The sequence below is a fragment of the Mus musculus genome, chromosome 19, assembly GCF_000001635.26.
Source record: "Mus musculus strain C57BL/6J chromosome 19, GRCm38.p6 C57BL/6J".
Taxonomy (NCBI): domain Eukaryota; kingdom Metazoa; phylum Chordata; class Mammalia; order Rodentia; family Muridae; genus Mus; species Mus musculus.
This window is the reverse complement of record NC_000085.6, coordinates 4,766,441-4,783,617: the sequence shown is the minus strand read 5'-3', so window position 1 is coordinate 4,783,617 and position 17,177 is coordinate 4,766,441. Positions and strand designations below refer to the sequence as shown.

At 40.6% G+C, this 17,177-nt stretch overlaps 1 protein-coding gene and 1 pseudogene across 1 annotated transcript in view; one reads left to right on the top strand and one right to left on the bottom strand.

Moving 5' to 3' along the window:
• Nucleotides 1–17,177, top strand: part of Gm21992 (predicted gene 21992) — a 68,722-nt gene that overhangs the window by 28,017 nt on the left and 23,528 nt on the right. The window lies entirely within an intron of this gene.
• Gm19103 (predicted gene, 19103) lies at nucleotides 4,921–5,546 on the bottom strand (annotated as a pseudogene).

Genomic DNA, 17,177 nt, shown 5'->3' with positions numbered 1-17,177 from the left:
TGGAGCATCCTGTCTGAATGGATTGTTTTTATTGGCTTGTTAGAATAGTCCTTGGTGATTTCTCACCATGTTGCTCAGGTGGTCCTCCTGCCTCTCACCTTCTGAGTAATTAGGGCTAAAGGCTATACTTTTTACATTATGAGAACATTCAGAGAGATGAAAATTTATCTGAATCATCTTGCTTTTTGTTTTATGAGACTGATTCCTTTAACAGCTCAGCAATGTTTTCATCACTTAGGTGTGGGTTGGCTCAGAGATTTTTTTTTTTTAAATGAAAGATATGCTTTTGCTACGTATGTACCCAGACTGGTTTTGAACTCTTAGCTTTCTGCTTCAGACAGACAGTGCTTGTTGGCAAGCCTGATGACTTGGAGCCCACCTGGTGGAGAAACCGCCTCTATACTGTGTCTTCTGACATCCACCTGTCACTCTGGCACACATACGTGTGCATGAAGGAGGGGAAAGCTCTTGGCTGAATGTGATGCATACAGTCTCAGCAGCACTTGAAAGTGAAGTGATCAGAGTTCAAGTACTAACCATGTTACATAATGTGGTTCAGCAAGCAAAATGTCTTCTACTCATTGACCTGCTGGGAAACTAAAGTGCAATGGGAAAACACTGAATTGAAAAGTGGGGGCTGCTGCTGTGGCTCTGTTGATAACATACTCAGTATGCTTGGAGCCCTGGGCCTGGTCTCTAGCACTTGCAGAACTACTGATATGGTAGCGTACTTATGTAGTCTAGCACTGGGGAGGTGAGAGCAGGAGTTCCAGGTTGTATTTTTTTTTTTTTTTTTAGCTATGTAACCAGTAAGAGCCGTGTGGTTTTTCAGTCTTCCTAATGCTGAAACCCTTTAATGCATGTTTCCCATGTTGTGACCCTCGACCATAAATTATTTTTGTTGAGGCTTCATAACTAATTTTGCTAGTGTTATGAATCACAATGTAAATATCTGATGATGAGACTCCTGTGAAACGGAAGGTTCTTCTAACAAAGTGGTTGTGAGCTGCGGGTTCAGAACCAGAGTTAGAGGCTAACCTATGCTATATGAGGCCCTGTCTCAACAATTTGTAGAAACTGAATACAACTGATTTCCAGTGTTAAAGTGGTTTGGACTTATTTATTTTTTTTGGTTTTTTGAGACAGGGTTTCTCTGTGTAGCCCTGGCTGTTCTGGAACTCACTCTGTAGACCAGGCTGGTCTCGAACTCAGAAATCCACCTGCCTCTGCCTCCCTAGTGCTGGGATTAAAGGCGTGCGCCACCACGCCCGGCTGGTTTGAACTTATTTTAGTGTAAGTTTCCAGTGAAGTGAGTGAGCATTCCATGAGGTTACACTAATGTGTAAGTAGACAGGGTAGTACTGGCATGACTGACTCAGGAGTCTGTTTCAAGAAAAAAAGACTTTAATGGTAAACACGGCTTCCTTAGCACTCTTCTGCTATTCATTTGTTCATTAACATAATGAACACCTGTGAGCTTGCTTTGGACTTTACTGTTTGCCATGTATGGAGCATGTAGAAGAATGCATATCAATAAGGGCATCAAGCCTAGTCTCGCTTTGCCTCCATTAGCTGCCTTATTCCTTCCTACATGTTCCCCAGTCTTGGGTATACAGAGATTTGGTATGTCCTTGGAAGGAGACTGGGCGGCTGCAATGGTTGCACTATTTTGTATTGAAGACATGATCCATTCTGGTTTCTAAGTAGCTCAAAGATGCTATGAGGGTAGTCAGGGAGCTCTCAAGTAGTGATTGGCAGTTTGTTTTGGGCACTAAGGTCTTTTCATTAAGACTCAAGAATATGCTCTTCCTCTGAGCTGTACCTTGTACACTAGACCAAGAATGACTTTGAAGTTTTTTAGGACTCTTCAGAAGCAGGGTTGACTCGAGTAATGCCAAGTTCAGCCGTCTTTACCCTGATGCATTAACACTAATGTAGACTTAAGGGGGAAAGAATAGTGAGAGGTGTAGATCATATGTGCTGTGGGAATGAAAAGCTATTTTCAATTGTTGGAATTAGTTTTCTCAGCGCTTGAGGTCATACTGAGATAAAGATTGACTTCACAGAATGATGGTGGTGCAGTCCAAGAACTAGTCTCTAGTTCATTTAGAGAATAAGCAGGCTGATTAGGTTGAAGCAGGTGAGTTTAAGGAGGAGATGTCTCAAAAATAAGAGGTTCTTTTGGAGATTTAAAAGTTGAATTATCAAGTACAGATTTTTTTTAATTAGAGAAGAAAAAACTTTACAAGAAATATAAATATACTATGTATACCTATAATCTTGGCATTTAGGATGCTGAAAGAGAATGATTGTGTGTATTCTGGTCTCTCTGGATAAACAGTACATAATAATGGAGTTTCCAGGCTAGTCTAGGCTGTATAGAGTGACAGTTGGAATAGTGGTTTGTCTCAGTTTGAGGTAATACAGCAAAGTACGAATAGAATGGTACATGAACACAATAGAAGTAATCCTCCCCCTCCCCCACCCCCCTTGACAGGGTTTCTCTGTGTAGCCATGGCTGTCCTGGAACTCACTGTGTAGACCAGGCTGGCCTTGAACTCAACAGAGATCTGCCTCCTGAGTGCTGGGATTAAAGTTGTTCACCACCACTGCCCATCGATCTCTGGTTTCTTTATAAAAGGCAGTTCTAATCTCTTAAGCTTTGCCGTTATGATTTGATCACTTCCTACTAAGGTCTCTACCTTGATTGGCATTTCAAATGTAAATGAAAGAAAACATGCACAACACATTGAATCCATGGCAGTGCATAATGTACACGGAGGCAGTATTTTCACTTAACTGGTGAAGTATGAATTGGGTAGTGTGTATAAGAGCAATGCTCTTAAACTGGGTATGTTTACACATGCCTTGGATTATAGAATTGGAGCAGCAAAGGCAGGCGGATCTTACTGAGTTTGAGGTCAACTTGGTCTAGATAGTTTTAGGACAGCCAGCAGTATGTAGAGAGACCAACCATAAAAGAAAGAAATTGGAAGGTAGTTTTAAAAAGTGTGCCAAATGGTAAGTTAGGAACATCTTATTTAGAAACAGGAAAAGAATGTCTAAAAATAACCAGTTGGTTCTGGAGAGGGAGGGGATTTTGAAAGTCTCATGGATTTGTCCAGGTTTTGCATTAATAATAATAAAAAATAAAAGGGTTAGTCATGCTTGTACCTTATCCTTCTCAAGCTAACTGATGCCTTTGAGATTGACATCTTGGGACAGGAATAATGGCTTTTTAGCAGGTAACTAGCTTAGAAGTAAAGATGATGCCCTCTGTAGTGATGAGCTAAGACAGTTTGTTGGAATAAGTATACCACCCATTTGGATTCTTCTGTATAGGACTTAATGGTAAGGTGAGCATTTTATTCCCACAAGTTTTACCTAAGTTGCCAAGTCAAATAAGTTCTAAGAGTGTGCCTTAATTTCCTTTAGTTCTTCTATATCTAACATGCTTAATTGGCTTCAGGAATACGGCAATGTGGGATGAATTTTACAATGTAAGGACTATTGATACCAAACTTAGAAAAATCAATAGTACAGAATTTAGTATAGAGCGTTATTATTAGTACAGTATAGTCCAATCTGTTCCACCCATGGTGTGGAAAAGGGAAGGAAAATGACTTTTAGTTACAGACTTCAACTAAACTAGAACATTGTGATATATTTAAAGACTTGTTAATACAGACAAGACATTTTTTGCTGGTGGGTAGAGAGGTAGGGTGATGGCTGCAAGTTTGAAACCGGCAGCCTGGTTCTCCATAGCAGGTTTCAGGGCTACATAGCAACATCCTGGGGGGGGGGGGGGAGAAACATCAAAGATTTTAATTTAAAGTTAGAGAGGCAGTGTAAGAATTAAAATGGAATGAAAAGGTCCCAACAGAATTCTAGCATGGCACATCTGTGGAGTATGAGTGGCCCAGAGGGAAAAGGAAACATCTGAGTATAGTATAGCCATAATCCTGGCTAGTCATGAGCATGAGGCAGGCAAGAGAACCACACATTTGATAACAGGCTATGCAACTTTTTTAAGACCCCTTTTCAGAGTTTGGGATTGTAATGCAGTTGTGAAGGGCTCTCACAGTATACAAGCCCAGAACTGTCAAAATTAAACTTTGGCATTTGCCTTGAGTCTGTCCATTCAAGACTAGCCTGGGTAATATACTGAGAGCTTGTCTCAGGAAAAAATGATGTATGGGATGAAGTGACTTTTACTGTATTTTCAGTCCTTAGAATGTGATTTTCACACTGTATCTGAATCTCTACTAGCATAAAATGGTGTGCCTTAAAAATTATTTTTGCCACATATAGTGGATATATGCCTATAATCTAGCATTGGGGCATGGAGGCTGGAGGATCAGGTTTTCAAGGTTATCCTTAGTGAACAATGAGTTCCAGGCCAGTCCAAGACCTGTCTGGGAGGTGAGGGGGGAATGAGCAGTGCTGTTTTGTATTTAAGAAGGCTAATTTACATCAGCCTCTTTTTGAAATTCTGACCATCAGCCAAAATAACTACTACTGGAGCTGGGATTGCGGGTCAGGGTTTCACTTGAATGAAATCAGTCCATTCTCATCTGCTGGGTTAGTAATGTTACTGTATAAACATCTACCTCCACATTTAAATATCTTTTTCAACTTGATAGATTATAAATGGTTTTTGGACTGGGTTATATAGCTCAATGGTATAGTATGTGGAAGGCCCTTGATTGAATCCCATCTTGAGAGCTGGTTGTTGGGTACACTTGTGATTCTTTTGCACATGGGCTCAGAAGTTTGGGAGGATCAATAAGCTTGGGTGCTCTAGACAAGCTCTTTAAAAAAGAAAACCAAAGATATGTCTACAGAAAAAAAAAGATAGAGGTTCTATATTGAGTGTTTTTTTTTTTTTCCTGGCTGATTACTACTTCCTATTGTGAACTGTGTGAACTCTATTTCAAAAGCTTTATCCTTCATCATGTATGATACAGATAATTTTTGCAATTTCTTTAACTACATCATGGCAGGTCATTTCTTTCATTTTAAGCTTTTCTATTTCTGTCAGTGCAGCTTTGCCCGTGGCACAGTCTCAGTAGCCAAATGAAATTCCTTATAGGTCAGTCATACAGAGCTCTCTGTCCTGTCATTTGCACTATCAGATTCCAACATTAAACTGCAGCCCAAAGGTCTGTTAGCATCGTAATGTGTATAAGTATGTACATACATGACTGCTCTTATCTGCAGTTCTTGGTTTTAGAGATGTTTATAATCTAGAGAAATGATGCAGCCAAAGTATATAAAGTTGGATGTTGTTGCTTCTGCTAAGGGAAGAGCATGTGCCAGTAAACATGCTCCTGTCGTTCTAATATGCCAATCAATGTTAAAAAAAATTTGGAGCCATCATAAAGTTTCCAAAGAACTAATTTTCTGCTCCAAATACACTGCCATCTTTCCATTTTTTCCTAATTGCTTCTGTTTCCACAGCCTTCATGGCATATTCAATTTGAAAAGCTTCCAAAAGAAGAGAAAGTAAAGGCTGACAGGCCATACCTGGTTCAAATGGAATTCAGGGTGCTGACCCACCAAGCTGTGGAGGGCTTGCAGGCCTGAAGTAGCATCTTTCTGGGGATGATATGTGATTTGAGACAGGGTTCCTCTATGTAACCCTGGCTGTCTTGGAACTTGACAAGTGGACCAGGCTGGCCTCAAACTTCCTAAGATCTGTCTGCCTCTGCATCTGCTTTTATAACATTTTTATGTTATGAAACATATATTTTTCAAGAGCCTATTGACACGGGGTTTTACTTCTTACCATGTAGTCCAGTCCAGCCTAAAACTGAAATCCTGGCTCTGCCCACGAAGTACTGGGATTGTAGGAATGTGCCACCCACTTTTTTCCCTTTGTAGTTTTTTGAGATTGTAGCCCTGGCTGATCCTGAACTTGCTTTGTAAACAAGGCTAACCTTCTGCTTCAGTCTCTGAAGTGTTAGGAGTCACAGGCCTGTGTGGTCATGCTTAGTTAGCCTTTTTATCTTTTCATGTCTAAACTTCCATCTTGTTTGTAAATTGGTATGTATGACTTGGGTATAGATGATAGCTTTTTTGATACTTCATAGTTTTTCAGGTCAGAAAGTTTAACTACATACTGTCACCTGGGTTTTGAGCCTTTTTAGGTAACCAGTCTTGGATTGGAAGTTTTTTGCACTTGAATGTAAGAATATTCTTCCTTTTTGTTTTATGTATATGAGTGTTTTGCCTGCATGTATGTCTATGTACCATGCTCATGCCTAATACGCTCAGGTCAGAATAAAGTCATTAGATTCCCTGGAACTGGTTGGTGTTACTGTGTGAGTGCTGGTGCTGGGTCCTCTGCAAGAGCACTAAGTGCTCATCACTTGAGTCATCTCTCCAGATCCACTTTTTGCATTTTTGTACAATTTATACTTTTGTGTATGTATATCTAATATACATCATAATATATGCACCATGTGCATGCTTTTACCCTTAAGTCTGAAAAGATGGTATCATATCCCCTGAAACTAGTTACCAGCCCTTATAACTACCACAGGGCTGTTGGGAATGAATCTCCAGGTCCTCTGCAAGAACAGTAATTGTTTAATTCTTGTCTTCTTTCTGTTCCCACATTTTTTCAGTTTACTTGATTTGCAGTGTGAGGTGAGTATCTGAGTTTGATTTCTAAATGACTACTTAGTTAAAAGGTCTTTAAATCTGTTCTGAAAGAGCCAGTGAGCTGCTTGAGTGGGTTAAAACTGACAACTTGAGCTCAATACCCAGAGCCTTTGGTGGAAGGAGAGAATTGACTGCTGAAAGTTGTCCTCTGACTTTCATGTATGTAAACTTTGATACTCATACATAACACACACATTGTAAATAGAACCTCAGCTACAATACAGCTAAGAAATTATGGTCCTTTTCTTCTCCCTCCCTCCCTCCCTCCCTCCCTCCCTCCCTCCCTCCCTCCCTCCCTCCCTCCCTTCAGTGGTATTGAGGTGGGTCTCTACAATGGCCTGTCCTAAAGCTTACTATGTAGATCAGACTGTCTTCATCTTTTCATAGACTCTCCTGCCTCTGCCTCCCAAGTGCTGGCAATACAGGGGTGTATGTACACTGACTTTTTTAACTGAAGGCCTGACATGAAGACTCCTACCTACAATACTCTGCATTTCTAGGGAAACTACTGCTCTAGACCAGTTTAACCTAGCTCCTGGGGGCAGAACTAGCCATGGGATGAATTGGGCTGGAATGCTTTGAGTATTAATAGGTTTGTTGTAATTTGAGATGTTTATCTTTTAGAGGAACCTTTGTTGCTTCCTCATCCACTTGTCACATAATACCCAACATCTGAATTGAACCCATGGAGATCTATTAGTTATAACAGGTAATATCTGTCTCCTCATCTATTTCTTCTTCTCAGTCTAGTAGCAGTTTACATTTTTTGGTGGGCAACTTGGAAACTTTGTAGCAACAATACAGTTATTTTTGTATTGAGTACTAAAACTAGAGCATTCATGAATGCTAATGAATGCTGTGAATTCCAGTTATGTGTGTTGAAGGGGAAGGAGTTTATGCATATGTTTGTATGTGTGTAAGACCTGAGTTTAAAATAGATGTTCTCCACTGTTTGTTTGTTTGTTTGTTTTGGAGAGGGTCTCTGTAGCCTTGGCTGCCCCACTTGCTATGTAGACCACACTGGCTAGAATCTTAACTCAGATTCCCTTGTCTTTACCTCTTGAATGAGGTGTACCACCTTGTCAGGCCTCTACATTATTTTTAAAAATGTTCTTAAATTTTGTGTTTATGTATGGGGGCGGGGGGGGCAGTCAGGCATGCTAACTGCTGAGCAGTCTCAGTCCTGTTACTTTTTTTTTCCAAGCAGATGGCTGGGTAGTGTCCCTGTTATAGATTTGAGTGTTCTGAAACTATTAGGCTGGCCTCAAATTCATAGAGATCCATCTGCTGGGATTAAAAGTATATGCCACCCCTACTGCAATTTTTGAGACAGGGTACCTTAGTGAACCCTTTTAGGTTAGACAAATCCTCTGGGATCCTATTTATTTCTGTTCCTGTTCCTGGGGTGTATTCTTATTTGGTGTTGGGGAATCATCTTTTTTGTTTGTTTCATATCCATCACTTATTCTAAGTTCAAAGTAATCACCTGTGCTTATCTTGAGGCATCCAGAGGGGAATCATCTCTTAAGTTGTGCTAGGGCAGCTAGCATTTTATCCACAGAGCCATCCCTCCACCTCCCTTCCCATTTAGTTTTCTATATTCTTTGTTGGTTTGGCTTTTTGCCTGCATATATTTTAGTCTATATAACACATGCATGCCTGGCACCTTTGGAGGCCAGAAGAATGCATCAGATCATTTAGAACATAGAGTTACAGATAGTTGTAAGCTCCCACATATTTCCTAGGAATTGAACCCAGGTTCTCTGGAAAAGCAGCCAGAACTCTTAACTGACAAGCCATCTCCATCCCATTTTGGTTTTAATTCTTGCTCTTTGGTATTAGTAGCCTTCAAATGGTTTATCTCCTGTCTCTGCTTCCCAAATGCTGGGATTACAGCTACCCACTACTCTCACCACATATACCCGCTTTCAGGCATTTGAATCCATATCATGTTCCCTCTAAATTAGCTAGTCTTAATAAGGCCAGTCCACTCACATACATTTTAGGGCCACTTCCTCTTTCCTGTGGCTTATATCCTGTGAAATGATTTCCTTTTTTGACTGGATCAATGTATCAGTAGTACGTAGTGTTATTTTCATGTAGAGAAAGTTTGGTCATGTTTTCCTTACCAGTTAACTTCGTTACTTTCACTTGTCTGAAGCAAAACCTTTTCAATTGTTTGCTTTCTACTATTTGCTTTAATTAAAAAAAATTTTTTTTACAATGTGTGTATGTGTGGCTGTGGCATGCATGTGGAGGTCAGAAGACAGCTAGTAAGAGTTGGTTATCCCATATGGGTCCTGGGGATGGAACTAAAGTTGTCAGGATTAATGGCAAGTGCATTTACTAACTTAAGTCCCTTGCTTGAGTTTTCTCTTAAAACTTATTTTCATCCAGCTTCTATTTCTACCAATCCAAAGTTAGTTTTGTACTAAGCTGTGTCGTTTTTTATTTTAAAAGACTGTATTATTTCATGTTCTGTTTGTCTTACATGTTGTCTTCACCACCTAGACTAATGGAAGTGCCATCATCCAAATAAGTTTTATATTAAGGACAGTGAACATAGTAAGTAAATAGAATTGTGGGTAAGGGTGTATTGTATTATAGTGCATGATAGTGGTCAGAGGATGAGGGGAACTTAAGCAATGAATGTGTCCATGTTTTTATAGTAACGGAGGTCTAGTTTGTTTTTGTTTTTTAAAGAAATTTAGCAAAAATTTAGAATGAGCAGCAAATAGACTCTCTGGGGTGAGAGTTCTAGGTAACTACTCTGTTTCAGGCACATTTTAAACAGGTGAGATTCCTTTCCTCTTTGCATTTGGATCTGTCCGTCCCTTAGGTAATCGTAGGTAGTCCTGATAAGGGATTTTTTTTTTTTTTGATCAGTAGGTCTGAGTTTTCTTTTTTCCAGTACTGGAGATTAAGCATAGGTCATTCATTACACATGCTTATGTAGCCTTTGAAGTTAAATTACCTATCCTGGACATGAACTTAAAGTCCTCCTAAGGCTCTTGGAGTATCTTGGATTACAGAGCTGCACAACCAGGCCTAACCCATTTTGAAGATGAAAAGAAAGTTAAGTTTTTAAGCAGTGAAACTGTCTATGGTTTGGTGTGTCCCCACCCCCCTTGTATCTTTGAAATTATTTCACACATACACAAAGACAGAAAAGTAAATTCATGTAGATCAGAGATACTTAAACATTTCCCTTGTTTTTGGTGACACATTTCTTACCATGTGGATATGCAAAGCTAACTAAAAGTCTGTTTACTGTAGATGAGCAAACGTGAATGCCGTCGAGATCGATGTGCTTCTTTTGTAGTCCGTAGCTTGTATGCACGGCTGTCTGCCCATGTGTCTGAATGTGGGTGCACATGGCACTAGCTTGCTCTGAAGTTCCCTCAAGTCAATTTCTTGTTCACCTCTATTCTGCTGTAGGAATGCTGAAATTATAGAAATGTTTTTATCCAGAGCCATCTCCCTCGTCTGTGCTTATTTAACATAACTTATTTAACATAAAAGTTTAAATGTTAATCAACAGCATTAATCACTTTTCAGAGTTGCTTGCTAATTTGATTTTGTAACTGTCAGTGCTGAGTATATTAACTATTTTGTATAAATACAGAAAACAAAGTGGCACAAACTAGGGCTATTAGAGAAATTGTTGAAAAAATGTATACTAATCCTAAACCATAATTCATTTAATTTGTTTTAAAAACTATAAATGAAGTCAGCAACTTAAAACAACCATTTGTAGAAGGAAACATGCTAACACAATACAGGCCAGTGATACACCAGTGTGCTACAGTAATGATAGGAAAGTATTAAAAGTCCATTTTTCTATATTCAACCACTGTTTCTATGAAGGCATAAAAGCACTGTAATTCATAAGACACAGTATGGACTCGGCACTGAAGTGTTTCAGACAGTGTTTGTTGATACTGGGTGGGTGTGATGGCATGTTCAGGTGTTGTTTGTTCAGAACCAAGATTGTTGATGACTCATGCACTTGGTTTTTAAACATCCTACATCTATTTACATATGTGACGGAGAGAAAAGAGGAGTGGGGAGATAGATAAATGGTGCAAGTGTGAAGGTTGTCCTGCCTTGTGTATTCTGAAGATTGAACTCGGATCATGAGGCTTGTGTCATAGGCATTTTGCCTGCTGGTTCATCTCCCTGACCTCATATACATGTTAAGTTTTTATCATTGCAGATTCACCTTTCACTGTTGCCAATTTTTAATGACACCCTCCCCAGTCCCCCAAATATTACACTATTCCCTATGTCAAAATCCCACAGTTTAAGAGACCAATCTCCATTCTCAGGTATGTATTTCCTGGGATCGTGGGGCTGTAAAAACCCTTACCTAGTAACTTGTTAGTATCAAGGCTTCCAGAATATACTTGTGATTTCTCTTTAGAGACAGTTGTCCTCAATGAACCTTCCTGGTTATTGGAAAGGAGGACTAAGAAAAGATAAGAGTTAAGCCAGACTTGCTGTACACACGAGCCCTCTTAATTTACTCAAGAGGCTAAGGTAGAGGAGGGTCTGGAAGGTCAAGGGCTGCCTGAGCTATGTGGAATCAGTTCAAGGCCATTCTAGGCAACTTACCAAGTTTCAGGCAGAGGATTCTGTCTCAAGAAGTAGAAGAGTGCTTGTCTAGCATACTGAGACACTAGACTTAGTCCCTAATATTGTACCAAATGTGGGGGGCAGGAGACATAACTGAGCTAGGGATGTATTCTCCATACATCTACTACCTATGCAGATAAAACATAACATGTTAAAAAGGATGACTCAGTGGGGTAGAGAAGGTAAAAGTGGTAAACTCAAGAGAAGCTGGCTCATCTCCCGGACCTCATACACATTTTAGGTTTTCATCAGTGCAGATTCACCTTTCACTGTTAGACCATTCATTCATTCATTCCCTAAGTCACAACCCTGCAGTTCAAGAGACTGATCTCTTTTCTCAAGTATGTATTTCCTGGAGTTGGTGGGAGCCAGGAATATATGTTGGAGAGTTTACCCTTAGCTTTCTTACAGTCTCCCTCTTGGTGAGTGTTTTTCTGTATAGCTTGATCCGTGTTGTGACATTTGACAGTGTTTAAAGGATATCAGTGTTCTTAGACTGTGTAGTTTGTGGTACTTAGCCAATTTTTTTGCTTACTCATTGACCATTCTTAAAAACTTAGAAAATTCTCTGCTATACCAATATATACCTCATATACACTCTAGTTTCTACTGCTGAACTTCAGCCTTTACACTCCACGTAAAATAAACAGTAGTAACTGTTTTATGGAAACTATCCCTTGAATGATGAGCATCCCTTGAGTATACCACTTTTGTCTTCTCTATACTAATTGGTTCATATCTTTTTTTCAACTGTTGTTTTATCTGCACATATGTGTGCCGTGTGTGTGAAATGCCCATGGTGGCCTGAAGAGTGTGTCAGGTTCCCTGAAATTGGAGTTACTGTCCTCTGTAAAAGCAGCCAGTGCTTATAAATTTAACTTTTTGGTGGTGGTGGTGATGGTGATCACAGGGTCACAGTACTGATTGTCATAAAGCTCACTATGTAGATCAGACTGGCCTCAAATCCATGGAGATTCTCCTACTTCTTTGCCTCCTGAGTGTGGGATTAAAGGGGTATATCATCTCTCCTGGCTAAAAAGTCAGTGTTCTTAACTGACTTAGCACCTGTCCTGTAAATATCATTGCACATAAAATAAAAACAAGGAGTTCAGCAATTTTTTCTTTTTTCTTTTTTTTCTTCTTTTTTCTTTTGGTGAGACAGGGTTTCTCTGGCTGTCCTGGACCTCACTCTGTAGACCAGGCTGGCCTCAAACTCAGAAATCTGCCTCCCAAGTGCTGGGATGAAAGGTGTGCGCCACTATCGCCCAGCAGAGTTCAGCAATTTTAAAGCCCCATGTAGTGGCTTATACCTCGATCTCCTACTTGGGAAACTGGAGGGCTGGCTGCCACAAATCTGATCCCAATCTATTTAGTAAGTTCCTGGGATGTGTGGCCACCCTGGCACAGATTCTTTTAATATTGGTAATTCTTCCTTCGGATGTGTGTATATTTTCCTCTCCCTCTCCCAAATTGTCAAGAATGGGAAACTCCCTGAGGTTCCTATATGAGTCAAAAACTGAAGCCAGGAACCAAACTTAGGCAGACTGCTTCCCTTTTGGGGGAGCCGTTTTTGCAGACAACCAACCTCTTATGTCCTTGGGGAAAGTTCCATGCAGTGCATTGCATACTTTTCTGCGCCTGTCTTCACTTTGTGGCTGGAAATTAGAGGGAAGGAGTAGGTCAAAGGCTGTCACAGGCAGACCTAAAAGATGAAGCAAGGCTTGTTACAGGAGTTTTTGGGGTTTTATTCTTTTTGCCAAGCAGAGCCGAGCCTTAGTAGTTCTGTGTCTCTGTCTCTCTCCCAACCCTACAAAGGCATTGCATTAGCACCAGGAAGTTTTCAAGGAATCTGGCCCCTTTTCTCCCAGGTAGTGATGATATTTAAATCAGCATTTAAATGACATTTAAATTTACTTTCCTTTCATTTACAGTATTTCACAGAATGCTGCTTCTAGGGGCTGTTCCTTGTTTGGGGGCTCTGCCAGTCTCTAGGGCTCTGCCTTACTTACACAGGCTCAAACATCACAGGAAGAAAGGCAAAAGGACAGGGATATTTTTCTCATTCCCCCCAAACTGAGCCAGCAACTTACCTCAGTTCTCACCACTCCTCACATTCGATATCTCTGTAGACAACTGATAAGTGAAGGTTTTTTGGTTGGTTTTGAGACAGAATCTCTGTATCCTGGCTGGCCTGGAACTCATCACGCTGGCTGGCTTTGAACACACAGGGATTCACCTTCCATCACTGAGATGAAAGAAAGGCCTGTGCCACCACACCTGACTAGTGTGGTTCTGCTTTAAAAAACACATTTTTTTTTAATTGCCTGCAAGTTTGTATGTTTACCACATTTGTGTCTGGTACCCGTGGAGGTCAGAAGAAGGTATTGGACCCCTTTGGATGGGAATTGTAGTTGTTTAGAAAGAAATACATTTTTTCTTTTGGGCAGTTCTAACTAGTTGAACACTTAAGTCTTTCCCAGTATTTATTTATTAGGGGCAAGTGAAAGAAAAAGAAAGTCTTAGTATAATTTTACCATCAAAGCTGTTGTAGTAACTAGCAACTTAGATTATATAAAAATTCATGCACCTGGAGCGATGGCTTAGTTAGCATGCTGCTCTTGCAGAGGATGTGAGTTTATTTCCCACCACCCCAATGGTAACTAACAACCATCTCTAACTCCAACTCCAGGGTATCAGTGCTGTCTTTTGACTTCCTAGGGCACCTGTCTACACATGGCATATAGCAGTTGCATAGATACACACAAATAAGAAATATGGAATACCACTAGAGATTCTGGGGACATCAATACCTGCACATTTTATTGTTCTATTTATTTGATCCAAGGTCTCTGGATAGTACTGGCTATCCTGTAGCTTACACAGAGATACTCCTGCCCCTGCTTCCTGAATCCTGTGACTTAAGGCATGCACTACCACGATTGGCTCAACCAGTACACACCTTAGTTTTGTCTGGTGCTGTGCATACCAATCACAATGGAATCTCAGTGGCTTTATTTGAATTTCTTTTTTTTTTTTAATTTATTTATTATATGTAAGTACACTGTAGCTGTCTTCAGACACTCCAGGAGAGGGAGTCAGATCTTGTTACAGATGGTTGTGAGCCACCATATGGTTGCTGGGATTTGAACTCCGGACCTGCAGAAGAGCAGTCGGGTGCTCTTACCTACTGAGCCATCAAACCAGCCCCCTGTTTGAATTTCTTTTGTGTGACAACAGGGACCATCCCACTTTAGTGTGGAATGTTGGAATTAACATGGGCCTTTTGTACTTCATTTGCTAGTAAGAGTGTTGACATGGACCTCTGTTGATTGTATTCTGGCCTTTTCAAAAAGTCAGAAGATTGTAAGGTATAAAATATGTGGAATCTGAAGTGATGGTACACTCTTAGCCAAAGCGTGAGAGAGGATGATGCAGGATGACAGTTTGAGGACAGTCTTGATACCAAAGAAAGGAAGATCCTATCTCAAAAGAAAGTGAAGGGGATAGAGATGGCTCAGCAGTTAGGAGCGAGCACTGGCTTCTCTTTCAGAAGACTTAGGACTTGTCCAGCACCCCTGTGTGTAAAAGTGTAGTATCTGTGCAATGCCCTCTTCTGGCCTCCATAGATATTAGGTTTATATTTCCAGGCAAAATTACCTTTCACATAAAGTCTTGTAAAATGGGTTGGGTTAGGTTATTATATAGCTTAGGAAATTTGGCATACATCAGGTTTTATGCTTGGTCTCCAGCACCCTCATCTAAATGAAGAAGGTATCACATGTAATCAGAACGTTCACTTCACCATTTTCATATGGGGGGGCGGGAACCAGTAAACTTTAAGCAGGATTTAGTTCATCATTTAGATTTAATATACAGGAACTCAAGATTTATAAAATACTGATTAAAATAATTCCTCAGTTTGTTGAGGCTTATGCCTGCCTATAATTTTAACACTTTGGGGGTAGAAACTGGAGGATCCAGGAGTTCAAGGCCAGCCTCAGCTATATAGCAAATTAGAAGCCAGCATAGGATAAATGAAATGTCTCAAAACAAAAAATGCAAAATAAAAGTTTTGGTTGGGGATGTAGCTCGTTGGTAAGGTGTTTGCATACCATATATGAAGCCCTGGGTTTGATCCACAGGACTACATAGAACTAGACAGTTACATGTATATAATCCCAGCACTCAGGAGGCAAGATGATCAGGAGATGAAGGACATATAAAATAGCCTGAGTCCAGGTTAGGCTACATGTGACCCTGTCTCAAGAACTAAAATGGTTAATGTTTCATACATAAGATCAGAGGTCAGATTCCTAGGACTCTTGGAGAAGCTGGGTTCTTAGGTGAACAGCAGAGATGGGGAAAGTAGGACGGGGACAGGAGAGGACACTAGGGCTGGTTGGCAGCTAGTTCACGTGGACACCCCATATTGACATCTTATTTCAGTCTTTGCGCGCGCGCACACACACACACACACACACACACACACACACACACACACACACACACACACACACACACACACACGCACGCACGCACGCACGCAAGATATTTTTAGAAGAGCTGGTGAGATAAGTAAATATTTGCTGTCCCCTAGGACCCAGGATGGAGCAAACAACCTCTGAACGTTTTCTTCTGACCTCCACCTGTGCTTCTGGACTGGCACATACAAACACATACACACTTAAAAAATTAAAGAGAGGGGCTGCAGAGATGGTTCAGTTTTTCTGAGATTGGGTCTCATAGTCCAGGCTAGCCTCCAGCTCCTAATAATCCAGACTCTGTTTTGAGTGTTTAACAGTGTATGCCATGGACCCAGCATAGTTGGGTCTCTGTAGAAAGTACTTTTTCTCTGATCCTGCATTACTGCGGTTAGTGGCTCAGGTATGGTGATCCATACATGGAATCCTAGCCCGTGAGGCATTAAAGGGGAAAGATCAGTAGGAGTGCAAGGAAAGCTTCAGCTACATAATGATGTCAAGACCAACGTGAGCTATACTTAAAAATTAGCTCCCCCTAAAACAGACCCATCTGACTCACTTTAGCCAATGCCTAACCCTAGCAGAAATATTAACACTTTGAGAAGAAATCACATAAGAGTTCATAAGGGGGGCTGGTGAGATGGCTCAGTGGGTAAGAGCACCCAACTGCTCTTCCGAAGGTCCAGAGTTCAAATCCCAGCAACCACATGGTGGCTCACAACCATCCGTAACAAGATCTGACTCCCTCTTCTGGTGTGTCTGAAGACAGCTACAGTGTACTTACATATAATAAATAAATCTTAAAAAAAAAAAAAAGTTGATAAGGGAATTTACATGCACTTGGGAAAAATCTAGGGAACTGACCCCAGGCTTTGTGCTCTATATGGCTAGCCTCTTATTTTTTATTATTTTTGAGATTTTAAATTTATGTATCTGGATGTTTGTTCTGCCACATGCATGTTGCACCTACCCTTGGAGGTCAGAAAAGGACATTGACCTGCCTGGAACTGAAATCATAAGATAGTTGTGAGCCACCAGTATGGGTACGCCACCAGTATGGGTACTGGGAGTTGAACCTGTCCCCTCTGGAAGAGCAGTCCATGCTCTTTGCTGCTAAGCCATCTCCAACCCCAATTAACAAAGGATAAACTAAGAATGATGGCTTATGTCCACTCCCAAGATTTGGGAGGCAGGAGTATCAATGCAAGTATGAGACTGGTCTGTTGTACATGGCATGTTCTAGGTCCACCAGGGTACATAGGGACAGTTTTTCTCAAAATACACAGAAGAGTGAGAGAGAGTGTCTATCAAACCTATGAGGGAGGGTGTTACCAACTAAGGGTATGAGTACCTGAATGTGTGTGGGTGTGTGTACACTAATGTGTCTGCCTAGTG